This window comes from Motacilla alba, chromosome 1A, assembly GCF_015832195.1.
Source record: "Motacilla alba alba isolate MOTALB_02 chromosome 1A, Motacilla_alba_V1.0_pri, whole genome shotgun sequence".
Taxonomy (NCBI): Eukaryota; Metazoa; Chordata; class Aves; order Passeriformes; family Motacillidae; genus Motacilla; species Motacilla alba.
In genome coordinates this window covers 3,606,129-3,623,743 of record NC_052031.1, presented here as the reverse complement: position 1 = coordinate 3,623,743, position 17,615 = coordinate 3,606,129, and the positions used below count along the sequence as shown (strand labels likewise).

The following is a 17,615-nucleotide window of genomic DNA, read 5'->3' as shown; positions in this document are numbered from 1 at the left end:
AGTTACCCATTGTGGTACCTGACTGGCATTTTGAGATGGGTGCAGGTTTTGTAGGTGCCATTTTGCACCCAAATCTGTGTGACAGGGAAGACTTGTCTTCCAGTAGCTTCACTTTTTTAAAAGGCCAGGAGCTGAGAGCAAACAGGATGAATTAAAACAAAACAAAACAAAACAAAACAAAACAAAACAAAACAAAACAAAACAACCTATCTCGTTCCTCAGATATATTTTACACTGAAATGCTTCTGTTTTCATCAGGTATTTTTCTTCCTTTGTTCATCCTTTCTTCCCCTGTTGCTGTAAAGAAGATCCACCATGAGCAGGACACAATCCTCTGTGTGAGCATGCAGGCACACCACCAGCAGTGCTCACATCTGAAAATACTTTCACGAGATCCAAGCTCTTGGCAGCTCCATTTTTCTGACTACAGGGTGCAAAGAACCTCTTGCCTTTCAACAGAAGGAATTAAAATGCTATTAACCTTCTTCACCTGTTTCTGCACCATTTTGTAACTGGTTTGAACCTTAAGATTCATTTTTGTGCTAACAAGTTTCCTTGACGTCCAGACATTTCGACCCTACAAGCACAGCACAAGCAGCAAAAGTCCAAACAGATCCATCTGCTCCTTCAAGGACTTCCCACAAGAAATCATTTAAGCAACTATCTGCATGGGAGCTGCTTAAGCACTGGATGTACTTAAAACATGGTGATTACTTGCAAGTCACGCTTCCAACACCACTTAATTCTGCACAAGAATTTAGCACAAAGCTTTCAACCCGCACAAGAACATCTGTCAAACCCCCTAAAACATGTAGAGCTCTGCATCGTGCTGCAACCCCTCCATGCTGCTAGTCAGTGTTTTCCATATTTCAAGAATTTTTTCCATTAATTTAAGGGCTTAACTTACAGTCTTTGGTATTAAACACAGTACTCGTCACTTCTCAAAGCTTTATCTGAAATGAGACAGAGCATGAGGGTGGATTTCATGAATGGATGGGAAGCAAAAGACTCGAAAGAGGTCACAGAAGTCCCATTTGTTTTTTTATTATCTTAATTAGAAATAAAGACCATCTCATTCCAACCCACCTTGCCATAGGCAGGGACACCTTCCACTATCCTGAGTTCCAAGCCCCGTCCAACCTGGCCTTGGACACTTCCAGGGATCCAGGGGCAGCCACAGCTGCTCAGGGCAATCTGTGCCAGGGCCTCACCAACCTCACAGGGAAAAATTTCCTCCTAATATCTAATCTAATCCTGTTCGGTGTTCAAAGCCATTCCTCCTTGTCCTGTCACTCTATCTCCTTACCAAAATTCAATATATTTTCATATACATAAAAAAATTTGGAGGGGATAAAAGGAAGGTAGATTTGTGTCCAACAGCCAGCCACAACCTTAGAAAATCCTCTCAATGTTCAGAAGTCACTCCACTTGTTTGCAAAACCCTTTTTTTTTTTAGTTACCCCACATGGAATAGTGGGAAAAGCAGTACATTGCTGAACTCACCAGGACATCCAGGAAAACATCCCCTGCTACAGGGATGCCTTGCTGCAGGTTGGTGTGTGATGTGTTGCTGTAGGTTGGCTGGTGTCATTAACTCCCAAAAAGCTGGATGTACAATGATCAGCTGATTGAAGGATGATTTTCAGAGATTGTCTTCATGGATAGGGAGATCCTGCTGGAACTGGGGACAGGACTCACCTTTGACTCTGCCTCCAGCCTGCTGTGTCTCTGAACAACTGGAATTTCAGAGGAATTCATATAAACACCCTTGGAGAGGTGACTCAGGTTGTTTATGGCTCACTCTATAAGGAGTGTACGAGAGGAGAATGGAAGAAGCTCTCAGGCTGGCAGGGAAAAACCTTCATGAGATCTTGCTTTCAGCACATCCAGAGTATGGGAGCTGCACACTGGAAGGTTTCCTGCTGCTCCTTTTATTTCCTCATACCTCACAGACAGATCATTAAGCCAACAGGGTGGGGTTCTTCTTCTTTGAGCCAAAGTCCACACTGGTTATTCTCACTGGGAAAACCATCTCCCTTGATCTTCCCTCTCAGCACCGTAAGGCTTTCCGAACCATTCCAAGGATCATCTTCACACAGAGGACCTAAACCAAGATCTTGGGTTATACATTTTTACACTTCTCCACCTCCCACTTTAAACTTGTAGCATTTCTGCAATTCCATTCACTAAAACAACACACTTCCCTGTTTTCACACCGTTAAAGCTTCTCTCCAGAGCCTCTTCTGTAAAAATTCCCGAGGTGCAATTCCCCAATCACTATAACCGATTTCAAATGGTGCTAGAAATTATTATTGACTCTGAACACCAAAAGAAATCAGTCATCCTCTAAAGGGGTTACGGAGATCTGCAAGGATGTGCTGGACTGCATTTCACATTGGAGAATCCCCAAATACTTGGTATAATTCTTATTAAAGCACTGGTGAGAAAACAAAAGGTTTAGACAGCGAAAATTTTCAACATCAACCATTAGGTACACACACTTTTTAGTATAGTAAAATACTTCAAAAATATAATCTTGAAAGACTTCTCCAGATTTCAGCAGACTTGGACAATATGACCAACCAGCTGTGGTCTAATTCTCAGCTGCTGGCCATTTCCGTGAGCACATCCAAGCACTGAACTGCACGCTGGCAAGTCTTGTCACACAAAATAAGTAACATTCTGATCTGCAAACATGCCACAACAAAAAGCCAAACGCACAGGAGGGATGCAAACAGCACCCAGAACTCCCAGTGCTTCAATGCAGAATCACCTGCTTCAAATTTGTCTTGTATGATACATGTACAAAGTATTTACAAGTGTGATGAAGTGGTAAGAAAAACAGATCTAGGTAAGGCTGAAAACAGGTTTTGAGTTAAGAATTTAGGCTGCGTTGTAGTTCCCTCCTTATTCCTTACCATGCTGTATGAACCAGTTCTAGTAGTTTTTACTAGCTGAGGCATTAAAATCAACATCTTCAATACTGAGTGACAATTCTGTATTTTACGTTTTTGCCTCATTTCTGTCTCTAAATCTTCTTGGGTTCTGAAGTTGTTGCTCGCCACTCACAAATATTATAAACATGACAACAGCAGAATTTCTGCCTTTGAAATCACTCTTTGCATCGCTCTCCCAGGGGTGACCTGGGTCACAGACCCCTGGAGTCCCACTGAGGGACTTTGTTTAGTGGTGGAGGTTATATTGGAGTGGCAGAACCACACAGAAGATCTTGACTTTCTCTTCTTTTCCTCTGAGGCTCCCGAGGGTCTGTTTCCCTGATGAAGGCAGGCATTCTTCCTCCAAGAACACTGATTTCAAATGGTGCTAGACAATGAATAGTTAAATCTAAACCACCATATGAAACCAGCTTCCTGAGGGAGCTTGAGTCTAGCTGGGAGGATATTCCTGTAACAATAAATTGGAAATGCCACAGAAGAATACCTAGCCACGTCGGGTTTTTATTTTTCCTGTTAAACAGTTGATGCTTTTTTCTTATTCTTACCCTTGATTTTGGTGTGAGTCACTCAAATGCTCACTTCTGTTTTCTATTACAGTGCTACCAACAGCAAGAGAATTGCTTGCAGCAGTGTCACTCTGAGGAATTTTGTTAGTCAAGCTTGAACAACATGTACAAGGCTTTAACAAGGAATGAAGGACCTTCATCCTGCCTGTGCTGCTGTCTTCTATTAACACATTCTGTCTGCTGAGCTCTGCCCACAGCAAGACTACATCCAGACACACCAGCAAGGGCAGCACTGCTGCAAAAGCAAAACACTTAAGACGTTACCAAACCTTCATTTCAACAGCAGCAGCACCAAGACCAGCATGTCACAGAAGCTGCACGTCAGTGCCCCAAGGTTGAATACTCATCCCAAAGGTTGTGCAGAGAGCCTGGAAACCTGCCCGCCTGTCAGCTAGCTCTGGCTGAGGTGGGATTTGCAAATTAGGGGAAAAGCCTTTCTCCAAACCTAACGTTAAGGACTGAGTTATTATGGGCTATTCAGACCTGGCACTCAGCACCTGGAGCCAGCACAGCTTCTAAGAAGTCTGACAGAGGGTTGTTTCCTGGAAATCTGCTAGTGAAGTGTGTTCTAGACAATTTACTCCCTTTCAAACAGGTTTTGTTTTTTTTCTCTCTTTTTTTCATAACCTCTCTGCAGCCCCTCATCTCAGCTGGCAGAACAAACATCAGACCCGAAGCACATCTGCAGAGCCATGTCGAGCAAGCCTTGAGTGTTTGCACAGCCCTGCTCTCAGTGACATCTGGGAAGCACTCAGGTCCATCACGGCCTCTCAGAAAGGAACAAATCACCCCGGGCAGTGGCACAGAAGGCACCACAAAGTGTCTGCATGGCAGAGGGAGGCACAAAGACGCCGTGTGCCCCACCTGGTGCAGAACAACAGTTTTAAGGAAAACAACCCATCGGAGCAGGCTGGGCCTCTGCAAGCAGGCAGTTCCTGCAGTTACTGGAAGAGCTGTCACCACGCCAGGCCACATCAGCACTGGATTTATTGTGCAGCTTTTCTGTCCAGAAAGTGCCTGTGTGGAGCAGAGCAGGCAGGAAGCAGCAGGACGGAGCTGTGCCCGTGTCCCCGGGCTCTGCCCTGGGCATGCAGCTGCCTGGGAATCTTCCACACAGGTTCACAAAACACTAATGGCTAAAATAAAGCTGCTTTGAAGTGCAGGCAGAACCAAACTCTTTTTTCCTTCAGCCACGCAGAAGTTCAGAATTTTGCCTTGCTGCAGTGTTTTCAAGAAGAGTGAAGCATCTTCATTTTTTCCCTCCTGCAGTTTATTACACCTGGGAATGTTCCATGCCTGCCTCTGGAAGGCCTGTGAAAGCTGATTTTAGTTGACTAGAACCGCAGAACCACTGAGGTTGGAGAAGACCTCCAAGATTACCGAGTCCAACCTTTGATTTAATACCACCATGCCCCCTGAACCCTATCATGAAGTGCCAGGTCCACTTGTTTTTTGAACATTTCCAGGGATGGTGACTCCACCACTGCCCTCAGCCATTGGTTTCAATGCTTAACCACTCCTTCAGCGAAGAAATTTTTCCTCATGTCCAACCTGAACCTCTGCTGCTGAAACAGGAGGCTGTTTGCCATTGTCCTGTCACTTGTTACCTGGGAGAAGAGGCCAATTCCCACCTCAGCACAACCGCCTCTCAGGTAAATGCTGTAAATGTTGGTCTTCAGGTAAATAAGGTCTTCCCTGAGTCTCCTTTTCAACCCTCAGCCAGTCCTTGCAGAACTGACATTCCAGACCCTAAACCACCATGCAAGATGAACCCATCTGTCGAGTGTTGAGGACAGGCAAATATTCTCAATCTCCTCTTCAGGGGGCAGAAAACCACGTAAAAAAAAAAAAAAAATAGTTACACCTGTTCCTCAAGTTCCATCACCTGCTGACATGCAGCTCTCTCTTCATTTACCCCAAGGACAACAAACCCAACCAGCTCAGACCAGGAATCCAGCTCCTGAAGAGGTTAAATCAAGCCAGTGTGGACAGTTCTCACGAGGCTATCTGTCAGCAGGACAGCTGACACATTCTTCTCCAAGAAAATCCTCATGGGAAAAGCCCAAGAAACCTGAGATCCATCTGTGAAACGAGGAAAGCACTGACAATTCACAACTGTCTTCCCTGGACAAGGCTAATTCCTGCTGCAGCATCTTTTCCATGCAGCTGGATCCATGACATCCACGGATTTGAAGCTGAGGTCCAGCTCTGCCTTTACCACCAGCATTAGGATGGCTGCAGACCACAGCTTCTCCATGTGGCTATCCAGAGAGCAAATTCTGCCATTTAATATCATTTGCACTTTTGAAGAAAGCATCTTTCAAAACTTGTAATAACGCTGCGTGTTCCTAGAACAGGCTAATGAGAAACACGCTCGCATCAGGGCTGCAAACTGTCATTTCTAAATTGGAAAACCAAATGAACTGCAGATAGACAGCTATTGTGCTGCTCCAAGATGCCTCCTTCTAATTAGATGCCGGAAGTTTTAAAACATTTTCAAATCTTGGACTGCTGCATCCTTCCCAGATTTAATGACCGAAGAGCTGAGGGCAATTTCCTCCTTGAACTGGGAAGAAGAACAGAGCAGTTAGTGTCTTCACATTTACAAGTAAGAACTTGGGAAACAGGAAAGAACAAACCCAGAATTCAATGACTTAGGTAAAAAACTGTAGATGGAAGAACATCTGATTACACTTAGGTTTCTGCAGTTACAAATTAAGTGTTCTGTAATCCTCCAGAGAAAATTATGGGAATGACACGTCAGTGACTTTAAGCTGTAATCTTACAGCTTCGTAATTCATGTTTTTATTTGACATTGATGGGATCACTTGAATGAGTAAAGTTTTGTCTGCAATTAAAGCACTGCAAGAATGAAGTTTACAAAGGCTTTGTTTTGCTGCTGAATAATTCCAGTGATTTACAGGTGGTTTAGCTGCATTTAAACACTTAGTAGGGAACCCTCTCTCTTCTAATGATGAAGTGCAGAATTCCTGCACTTGGAATGACATGAGAACTGTCTGTGACTCCAATTGTCAACTGTGGGCACTTAATCCCATTCATCAGGGATAATCACACAGAGCATGCACTGGGTGCGACTTGGAAAGACTTCCATGGTGGACTAATGATTCTGTACAGGAAATTCATTAAAAAGTAAGTCCTAATGCTTCCTTTCCATGCCCTGCCATAACAGGAGCTGTGAAAATGGATTTTGTTAGAGCTGCACTCACGACAGCTTTACGATCCATCAGAAAGGCAGAGCCAGAATCTGCAGACAATGGCCTGTGAGAACATCACATCTGACAAACTGCTCAACTTACTGGAACTTTTTAAATTTATTTTTTTTTTAATAATAAAATGTGGAGCTGAGCGAAGATGACAGAGTGACAAGTCTGCAGAAAGGCTCTGTCTGTACCATGGGAAGGGACTGCGTGAACTTCCCACTTAACGTCTGGCCATGGATCTCATTTATGAGCTGCTGCAGACACCCCATGGCATGATGGAGATGGAGGAGCCACTGAGAAATTATCTGTCAACTGAAAAACCAATTAATACTAACTGCAGTGAGAAAGAACTGTCTACCCAGACAGAAACTGGGATTGTGAAGTCAGTTACAGATGTCTTTAAGGGATTTTTTTTTTTTTTGGTCATTTTCAACTTGAACTTAAGCCACAGCTATTGGGGAAAAGCTGCTTCATCTTTTCTTTTTCTGCACCATCAATCCCCCAGCGTTTTCACCACCAGCTTAATGAATTCCAACTATCAAGAGAGCTCATCCGCTCTGTAATTTGTCTTTTTTTTGTTCCCTTCACTAAACAAGCAGGAAAAATGTTTTTAATTTGCAATGCTGAATAAATACCTACTGTGTTTGCCAAGACTTTATTGACATTCACGGCTGTCCACAAAGCTGACTGACTTCTCACAGAGATGGTTTATCTCCTCAAGTAGAAAAAAATAAACCTGCCCTAACAAGAAGATGTTAATCTCCCTTAATAAAATAAATGAAAAGCAGCAGTTCAATAAATAATCCTGTGGCTAGTGAAAGCCCTTCATTCAGGATATGGTCCCAGAGCAGATTTTTGTTGACAGCAAGATCACACAGCACTGGGACACCCTCCAGTGCTCACTGCTGCCTCTGATGCTGCATTTCTTGTCACCTTCAGCAGTACCAACACGACTGCCTGTGGGCCATGAAATTCATTCAAATGATTCTAATACAAAGGGAAAAAACGAAGAGTTTCTTTTCTTTACTGAGTTATTTTCAGTCTTCTGGTTTTCCACACAGTCAGGGAAGAAGGTGGCACTGCATTGCTGCTGAGCTGGGAATGAATGGCTGGGAGTGGGCAGAAACTGATTAAGCTGGCACTAGCAGAAGACATGAACTGTGGAATTACACCTTGGATAGCATCAAATCCCATTTCTCTTGCTCAGCTGGTCATGAGGAGCTGAGATGAGTTTCAGCCTGCAAGGAAACACAGTTCTTGAACTTTCACAAGAAAATCAATACACTGAGCTCTGAGGTTCTTACTCAAGTTTTACTGGATTTTTACACAGAGCTCAACCTTCCCCACAGGACTGTTTGCCTCAATTTTTCCATTTGAATTTCTCTCACTGAACAATTCTGTCATCTTAAAATGAGCAACGTGCAAGAAACAATCAAAGCCTCCACAGCTGGAATTTACTATCATCAGAAGGTCTGTGGTGGCTTAATATAAACAGCAAGAAAAAAAAAAAAACAAAAACCAAAGCATTTGGATCATTTAGGGGGAAAATAATGACAAACCATTACTGAAAAGATTCCTACACTGGTAACAGTACTTCACCCTTCCTGTGCTTTGTTTAGCTGCACTGAGAAGTGCTATGAAGTGAAGAGATCTGGGGAACAATCCTCTGGAACAGGCAAAGAGCCCTCAAATGAAGGCAATTATTTCCCACTAGTGAAACATCCAATTTACCCATTATGCAGGCACACCATGCATTTATCTCTGTACTTTCAAAGCTCCTCAAAGCTTTGAGCAGGAAAGGCCTGATGGCTACAAGGTATTTACAACAACTGATAGCAGGGAGGGACAGGGATGTGCTGTACCTGAGAAAAAACAGCCTCTACCATGTAAGAGCTTTCTTTGTGTACTTCTGGAACAATTCATTACTGACAGGTTTGTCCTCAGAACCTGGAAGAAGAAAACACCAGAAGTTATTTGAATTGTGTTTTTCTGCAAAGAGATGAATTAAAACACAACTTGAGAATCAGTTTTCTTTTCCTGCAGGTTTTACACAGATTTTTAAGCACGTTATGACTCCTCACAATCTGTACTTGTGTGAGTGCACTCACAGTAAGAACAGTCAATTGAGGTGTTCCACTACCCCATCACTAAATACAGACATCATGCTCCCTATGGAAAGAGTGATTTTGGATTAGAGCTCACCAAAAATTCACAAAAAAACCCCTGCTGTCTTTGTTTCATAACAAAATATGTGTAGGCACTCCTTGTGAGATGTATCCAAAGATACACCCAAACCTCCTGGCAGAATCCCTTGAGCTGCATCCACTTATGCACTGACTGTGGCAGTGGTGTCACAGGGAAATAATGCTTTGTGGAGGCAGAATCCATGAATAGCAGGTGCCAGAGAATCACCTGCTGCACAGAGCAACATCCCTGACGTAACAGCTGTCTCAGATCCACTCTGAATTCTGTTTTGAAACCTCATCAGGCTGATTTTGGGGATTAGCAGGGAAGGAAATCCTAAAAATACAAAAGCAGGCTTATCAAGCTGGGGGAAAGGCAGTAAGATGTTTCTGTGACAAAGGCTTCAGGATATGAATTATGCATCACCAAAAACTGACTTCAGTCTGGATGGGAGGAGGGAGATTTCTGTGCATCCAGATCCCAGCACAACGGGCACAAGCTGCTCTGCAGGGAATTACATACATCCATACATCCTGTACAAACATTATCCACTTGAGAATCTCACTCTTTTTTTTTTTTTTTTTCCTCCTGAGTATTATTTTGTGCTAATTGTGAGAATCTGAGGCAGAAAACCACAAATAACCTGTGAAATCCTTGGAATCAGTCTCCATCCAATTCAGAGGGGGCTACTGAAACCATAAGGAAGCAGGAACAGTCTGGCTTCAGCCTCCCTCTCTTTATGTCCACATTCCCACCCTGTGCCCATCACCATGGCAGCTGACTGCTCCTTCTGCAGAACACCAACCTTTGGGGCAGCAGGGGCAGGAAAACAGTGGTTTGTTTTTTTTTTCCCCCAAATGGATCACCATTTGCTGGATAAAAACAGCTGATGTTGTATTTTAGAAACTGGACAGGACAGCCATAATAAAAAAATGTAATTCCCTGTTGATTGCTGAGGTATGTTAATGAGGGTATGATAATGAAGCAGCCACCCACAACAAAACTCAGTGTTCATTGTCCATGTCTTACATTATAAAAACACATATTTTCATCACCACCGCTGCCTGACACATTTAAAATCATCTCAGTAGGGTCTGGGAGAAAAACAATGGCCATTAAGAATAAAAAAACCCGAAAATATTTCTTCAGCTTAAAATAGTTCTTCTGACTTCCAGCTTTTGGGATGTAAGAGTGATGAGCATCATTTTTAGCAACCACCCTGGCACCGTGGCTGTTATATAAGTTTCAATAGAAGCTCTAATCCCAGCCCTGAGCAGAAATGCCCCTGTCATGAAGCACTCCAAACTACACCTGCTGTTTGTATCCTTGTCCCATGAGCTGGATCACAGCCACTTCTGTCCCTACAAAGTGAGCTCTCAAAACCAGGCGCTGCTGCCCCTCTGCTTATCTCCAGCACTGGATTAATTTGTGCTGCTCCACACATCATCGTGGCACTTTGTCTGTCAAAGCATGCAAAGTGACCTGGAAGGAACTGCTCCTCTGTATCTTTAAAAAATAACAGTAAGCAGCACAAAAACTTTTATTAGCCTGTGTTTTTTTTTCTGTCTGATAAAAGACAAACTCAGACTACTCCACGATTACCCAAGAGGAAGCGAAATTAAAATTATCACACAGAAAGAAGATAACAATTAAGGAAGATAGGAAGTTCAATCAGACCACTTCAAGTTTTAACCTCAGCTTAATTCCCACGCCTCAGGAACACACTGCAGAGGACCTCTCAGTGAAAGACAAATATTCTGTACTCCTCCCATCACATATGACACTGCAAAAAAACCCTGAAACCCAAGCCAGGAATATTTTCAGAGTGAAACAAAGCACTTTAGAAGCCTTCCTTGTTATGCTGAAGAAGCAAGGAAGCCAGATGAGGCAACAAGCAACCCGGGATAGTGGAAGGTGTCCCTTCCCATGGCAGAGCGTTGGAACTAGATGGTCTTGAAGGTCCCTTCCATCTCAAACAATTCTGTGATTCTATGAAGCAGAAATCAGTATTTTTTACAGATATTCATTTCCTATATTCTATTGCTGCACAGTGACAAATACATATGCCAGATACATTTATATACCACAACATTCATAGCAGGAAAAGTAACCAGTGCAGAGATCTTACTCCATCAGGGTACTGGAAACAGAAATTATTTACCTTTCAATTTGCACAGATTTAGAAGCAGGTTTTCCCTCAAACAACATATTCCTCTAGCATATGCAAGATGCCCTCCTGAGATCAGCACCTGGAATTTCTAAAATTGTTTCTTTAAATGCGTGTTTGCATTTCCACTTCAGCTTCCCTCCATTAAATGCAGAGAAGTCACACGGTTATGGTAAAAATAAAGATTTTTAGGGATTGATCAATGCCCTGTTAGCCATGCTAGGGACTGGAAGATCCAGGAGATGAGAGGGATCTTCACTGCATGCTGAGCAAGGATCATCTGGATCAACTGGTGAGCATCTGGCAGTGCTGCAATCAATTACATCTGCACAACCATGCACAGCTCAGAATATTTGCTAATCCTTACTCCTGAACCCCTTTTACTACTCAGTTTGTGCATGTGACTTCTGTGACAGGACAGTCACATCAAGAGGATAAAAGCAGACACTGTGCTTCAATAATAAACACTGATGCTGGCACACACCATGGAAATTACAGAGCTAATTAGAGGACAACATAGTGCTCCATGTATTGAACACAGCCAGGCAAGGGATGGGAAAAGGGGCTGCTGGATTCTGAAAAGAAATTTGGTTTTGCTTTGATCTACAACATCCATTAAACAACTCTAGTTGCACTAGAAAAATATGTCCTTGTCCATCAGAAAACGTAACACGCATCCAAATTACTCCTGATCTTTTTTTGTCTCTTCCCCACAACTGGCTCCACCTTTTGAAGCTGCAAACAAGGTCAGCCTCTCATAGCTGGAACATTAAAGGATGGATGAAGTTCTGATTTTCTTTGGGACCTGAGAAACTCAGTTTGTGCAGTAGGTGTTTACCTTCCCAGTGATTTCCAAGGAAGGAAACGACTGCAGCAGGACAGAGATCAAGACACACTGATCTAGAAGCTTCACATGAAACAGAATAAAATGAGCTTGGTTTCTAGTTTACTGCCTGAGGCAAGAAAGAGAGACATAAACAAAAAAAAGAGAAAGCATAAGGACTAATAAAGCAATAAAATCTGATATAAAGGCAGATTAACAGCCTTTCTACTGCAGGCATCATAGGAAGATAAAGTTTTAAAACAGAGGCTTAAACACAAAGGTGTTTTTGTGGCATTTACAGAGGGTTGGGATGGGAGAAAGCTCCTTTTTGTTGACACGGAACTGAGCTGCAGCAGATTGCTATCAATCCACGTGTACAAGCCACACAAACATCCTGGAAGGAAAACAAAATGATGCATACAGGTGCAGGTCTGACTTGACTAAAGAGAGAGAGAGAGCATAATCAAATCCATTACTGCAGTGGAAACCTGGGAAGAGAGAAGATGCAGAATGTGCACACAGAGAACATAACACCACTGGGCACATTAGAAATATTATTAAGGAAGACCACAAAACCCCCAGAATCTCGGTTATCCAGTGAGGATGGAATCTCAAATGGAAGCATGATTGATGCTGTTGAAAGTTTGACCAGTGTAAAAAAGGAAAGATGAAGAACTAGTGTTAATATTTGGTTAAGAAAAAGCAACTGGAAACATCAGAGCTTCCAATGAATTCAGGAGGCAGATGTCAGCGTGGAAGTGGTGTAGGATGGAATCACAGAGGTGAACCCTAAATTGCAAATGACTGGTATAACTTCCTAATTCTAAAGATGTGGCCATTACTAAACTAAGGAAAAAGAAACCTAAAAACACTTCCCGTGATTCAGTCAATGAGAGATTTCACTGTTTATTCTGCCAGCATTCAAGTTCTCCTGTTTGTAGACATAAGTTAATTCATCAATTGCTAAATGAGTTCAGTTAGTTCACAGCGTGTAATTAATTTATTCTCCTCTGTTAACAGGCACATTCTAATGTCCCTTTTTAGTATTTTGCAAATTCAATTACGAGACACAATGAGAAAAATGGGAATTTTGAAGGCAAAAAATAAAACTGCAGGAAAGACAGATGCAAAACCTATGGAGATAATGTACAACACAAATAGCATCTGGCAGCAAGGTCCTTTCCCTGCCCAGCAGGGCTGACTGCTCTGAATTAACTTTTCTCTGGTTGGAACAGGTCTGGGAAGTTGGATGCAGGAATGTGGCAGCTGCCAGCCCATGGTGGTGTCCCCACAGCCATTTCCCTGCAGCTAGACTGACTTCTCATTTCTCTCACCCCTTCCAGTCCTTTGCAAACAGTTCAGTCTAGAGATCCCTTTTTTCATGGAACTACTCTGGATTTCTTTGTGGTTTTAACAGTGGCCAAGGAAATTCACTCAAGAGGAAATTCACTCCCCATAATTCCTTCTGTAGCCACTGTGAAGGTTAAAAGGATTAAACGGTTGAAGTGATGACTGGGATAATAAAGTATGTGCTGTGTAACGCCAGCTGCACAGGCCTTGACAGAGTAAAGCTTCAGAAAAAAATAGAAGAGGAAAGTGTTTAAATATAAAACCTGACAGTCCCTTGAATGTATCTGCCCTCCAAAGGCCACGTGTAAAGCAAGAGCTGGGAGGAAAGCTCGGGATGGGTGTTGGGATGGAGGTTTCAGTGCCAAGGTGGGAGCAACCCCAGTTAGGTCAGGTCTGCCTCTAACACTCACCAACCCTTCCAGAGTAGAGGGAAAATAGTGCTGGATGCACCCTCAGCCAAGGAGGGCAATCAGCTGACCCATGATCACAGTAATGGACCTCAATTACAGCTTCATTAACGGGAAAATTAAGTTAGGTTTCAGTAACAAGCCATGAAATGTCTCTTGCGTTAGCGCAACACGCACAGGGCTGGAGCTCTGGGGAGGCCAGTCCTGTTTCATGGGTGATGCAGCACCAGGCAGGGACACATGGCTGTCCACAGTGTCCCCTGCCATGAGACTGGGAGTCTGCAGGTATCAGCCATGTGGCCTGTCTCAGCACTGCCTGGATTTTGGCAGGATTTAGGTGCCTAGACTCTGGAGTGATAGAACTTTCTATTTAGTAGCTGCTGGGGCATCAGCATGTGCTGTACCACAGCCAAAGGTGTCCCAGCTGGCATGAGGGAACCTGCTTCTCACCTTGACTTTTCTGCAATAAAATAAACCACCATGAGCCCTGGAAGAGCCTGAAATCCACCAAAATCCATGCCAACACCAGAGCCCTTTCTAGAACAAGGCTGCAGAGAGGCCCTGGTGGTCACCAACCTTCCACTGGATACTGAAGCACCACCTGAAAAGCAGGAGAGCCCCTTTCTGTGCTTGTTCAGCCTTCAGCTTCACTCCACCCTGGAAAACTGGAGCAGCACAGATGCAAAATATGAGGCTGAACACGTTTGTGCATCATTTGTGTGGCTCCTGGTACCCAACAGGCTGTTCCACACTCAACCTGAGCTTCCCCGGGCTCCCTGCCAGGCACACACAACCTGAGAGCAACTGATGCCCAAATCCCTGTCTAATGTGTCACAAACAAGGTCCCTCTGGAGTGTTTCCCTCTACAGTGCTTATTCTGATTCCAAAATTACATGCCATCCATACCTCTGCCACCTTCTCAACACCTCAGGGGTCCCCCCCCCAGTCTTTTCAGTCTCGTTCTGTCCCAGGAATGGGAATGAAGCTCTGCTCTGTGATCCAGGACTTTTTTCACATCACGTGTAGGAATTATTTCCTAATTCTGGTCCAGGCAGTTGAGTTCCACACCCAAAAATCCAGCATGGATACAATAAACTGAGCATCTATGTGCTTTAAAAGCTCAGCACTGGATATTTCTAAGGAGGGTACATGGTGCATGTACAGGGGGACACAGCTAAGCATCATTTTGATCTGAAGCTTAAAACACACAACCCTTCCTGAACTACTTCTGTATTTGCATGGAAAATTTGGTGATCATCTTGATGAAAAATGAATAATTAGAAGAATTCTGAAAGTGCTTAAAAGGACAGTAATGGAGAAGTCAAAACTGATTCAGACCACAGCACAGCACTGCAGTGAGACAAGGAATTATGATGGTTATGTTTGAGGTGTTGTAATTTAAGGCAAGTGCTACAGCAGCTTGCTAATTCTATTACTAATCCTTACATCACACTTTCCAGACTCCTTATGGATTTCCCTCCTAACAGCCTCTGCCTTATCAGCATTTTTTTTGGCAAAAGGAATTACAGTAACTTCTGCTACGAGGGAATAATTGTGTCAGGGGGTTGGTGAGGAAGATTCCCTTGCATTTCCACACTGGAACAGCACTTTGCTTACTGTGCTCTCTATAACACCTAACTGGAACAACCCTCATCCTGCCCTCAGGGCCATGAAAGTTCTATTAGGTTTCCAGTTAAGGTGAGGATAATGTGTATCCTGTGTGGATGTGACAAGATAGGCTAAACCAGCTAAAATAACTGAAGTAAAAACGCATTGTATTGCCTGTAAAATACCATAGAGATCTATAAAGCAATGCAGACTCAAAGCAAGAAGTCAGAAGTCTGACAGACCATAGGAATACAGATTATGAAGCCATGAAAAATCATTTAAAGCTGGATAATTAGGCCCACACCACAAATACTTCGTTTTCTTCTCCTTCAATACAACAGCCCTCACTTCATGTGTCAATATTATTAATACATTGCTTTGTATCACTTCCCATGGGGACAAATCTCCTTCTTAAACACCCCAGTCCTAGATATTTTCAGATGCAAAGGAATGGAGGGCAAGGATTGGCTACAATGCCCCAATCAAACTTGTGTTTTTTTATCTGCTCAAATCCATAGTTCTGTACCCTAAAAGCCAGATGCTGAGCGTATCTGCTGCATCACTTCCCTGAATCCCTGCCAGCTCTATGTGCTCCCTGAAATCCCCTGCGGAGATTTCCAACACACCGTGAGCCCTGCACAGCTCTGCCTCCGACCCTTCCTGTTAGGGACTCCTGAGCAATGGGTTTTATCTCATTAATTCAGTGTTTTTTAGGAAACTACTTTTCCCTGCCAGTTTTTAGACCCAGAGGAATTTTCTAGATGTGCAGTGACAGCGCATGAGTAATAGCTCCCTCATTAAACGACCAGGGAGTCATAAAACAAAACAAATTGTTCAGCTTCCCAGTGTTTTTCCGATTTGCTTTCCCTTTCCAAGTCCTGTAGTGCTCACAAACATCCCAACTATCTAAGTGACGTCATTTCTAGTCAGAATTCTTAAAGGAAACAACATGTCCTTTGCCTGTTGCTCAATTCTCTGGTATTCTTGCAGTCATTTATTTGTGCCCCTGAGTAGTTTCAAATAATTTTTTTAAATCAAGAGTTAGTTGTGCCCATGTGAAAAATGTACTTCCAAAACACACCATGAAAAGCTTGTCTGGCATGGGAGAGGAGCTATGTTGTGATTACTCCTGCTGGGAACCAGTTCTTTATCCCATTTTGAAACCTGGGAACCACAACTATACAACTACACAGAGCAGTGATTCAAGGAGTGTTCTGAAAGGCCACAATTTCTGCATTGGTTTGCGAGAATGAGACAAGATCTCAGTCTCCTGTGTTTCTGTTCAGCATAGAACAAGATAGCAAAACAACTCTGGGAGGTGAAAAGGAGGCTTAAAAATATTTGCATTTAGTATCTATTTTGGCAGGCTTGCAGAGTGCTAACTACTACGGTTTTCAGAACAATCCTTTAAGGTGCTCTTGCAATCTTCACCTTAAGACAGCAAAGGAAGGACTGAGTAGAGTCAGTCTGAGGTGACCTGAATTCAGAGTTCAGTGTTTTTACTGAAAAATGTGGTTTTCTTCAGGAAAACTTCAGCTCCTTTCGCCTGAACAAAATCTGGGAGCCGCAGAATGAAAACCATTTCAGACAGCCTGAACATCTCACACCACTGAGATTTTAATTCTTTTTAGATCTTTTAATGAGCAGCAGAAAGCAAAGGAATGAAATAAACTGGGAGTTCCAGACCACAGTCCCCAACACGTTTGGCAGCCGTGAGGAGACCCATTACACACGCCAGGCTCACTGACCTTGCAGATTTCTCCAGGATTAGAAAACAAACCAGCTGAAAACTTATTCCTTTTTACACGGAACTGTGCTCTCTGTATCCACAAGTAAATGTTTTGATGCTGATGAATAATCAGCAGCTTTAAATACACATCTGAGTCAGGCGAAGAAGTGATGAATGTCAGGCAAAGACTACTTGAGCAAAAGGTGAGCAGAGAGCCCAGCCCAGAGCCTCAGGGATGCTCAAGAGCCTCACTGCTGATGATTTCACTACGAGTTCAGTATTCAAACACCTCTAAGGACACAAGCTGTCAGAATTTGCCTCTTTACACTGCTTTATAATTGGCAACAAAGGTGGGAACAACTTGCCAGCTTTGCTTGTCACATCATCCTTACGACAGCGTGCGGAGGTACCGCTGAGGAAGGGGGATTTCGTCAGGACTGAAATACATCGCAGACACCGTGGCAGATGGCACTGGGTGAACTGAAATGGAATTGAAAAGTTCAGGGTATTTTAGAGAAGGTTCATTTAAGATGAAACGAGGTAACAGCTTAAGAAATACAGAACAGTGAAGGGAGACAAAAATGTATCCTTGTCATCTTTCTC

At 43.2% G+C, this 17,615-nt stretch overlaps 1 long non-coding RNA gene across 10 annotated transcripts in view; it reads right to left on the bottom strand.

Moving 5' to 3' along the window:
* Nucleotides 1-1,239: 1,239 nt before the first annotated feature.
* The window catches only part of LOC119708566, a 119,252-nt gene continuing 102,876 nt past the window's right edge, over nucleotides 1,240-17,615 (bottom strand). For 3 of the 10 annotated variants that reach the window (XR_005259117.1, XR_005259115.1, XR_005259111.1), the window contains 2 exons: nucleotides 8,607-8,691; nucleotides 2,380-7,982 (listed from right to left, as the gene is read on the bottom strand). This is a non-coding gene — a long non-coding RNA (uncharacterized LOC119708566). Of the gene's footprint in view, nucleotides 2,105-2,379; nucleotides 17,493-17,615 lie in introns of those variants that run through there. The other 7 variants (XR_005259116.1, XR_005259112.1, XR_005259109.1 and 4 more) reach the window with 4 other exon arrangements.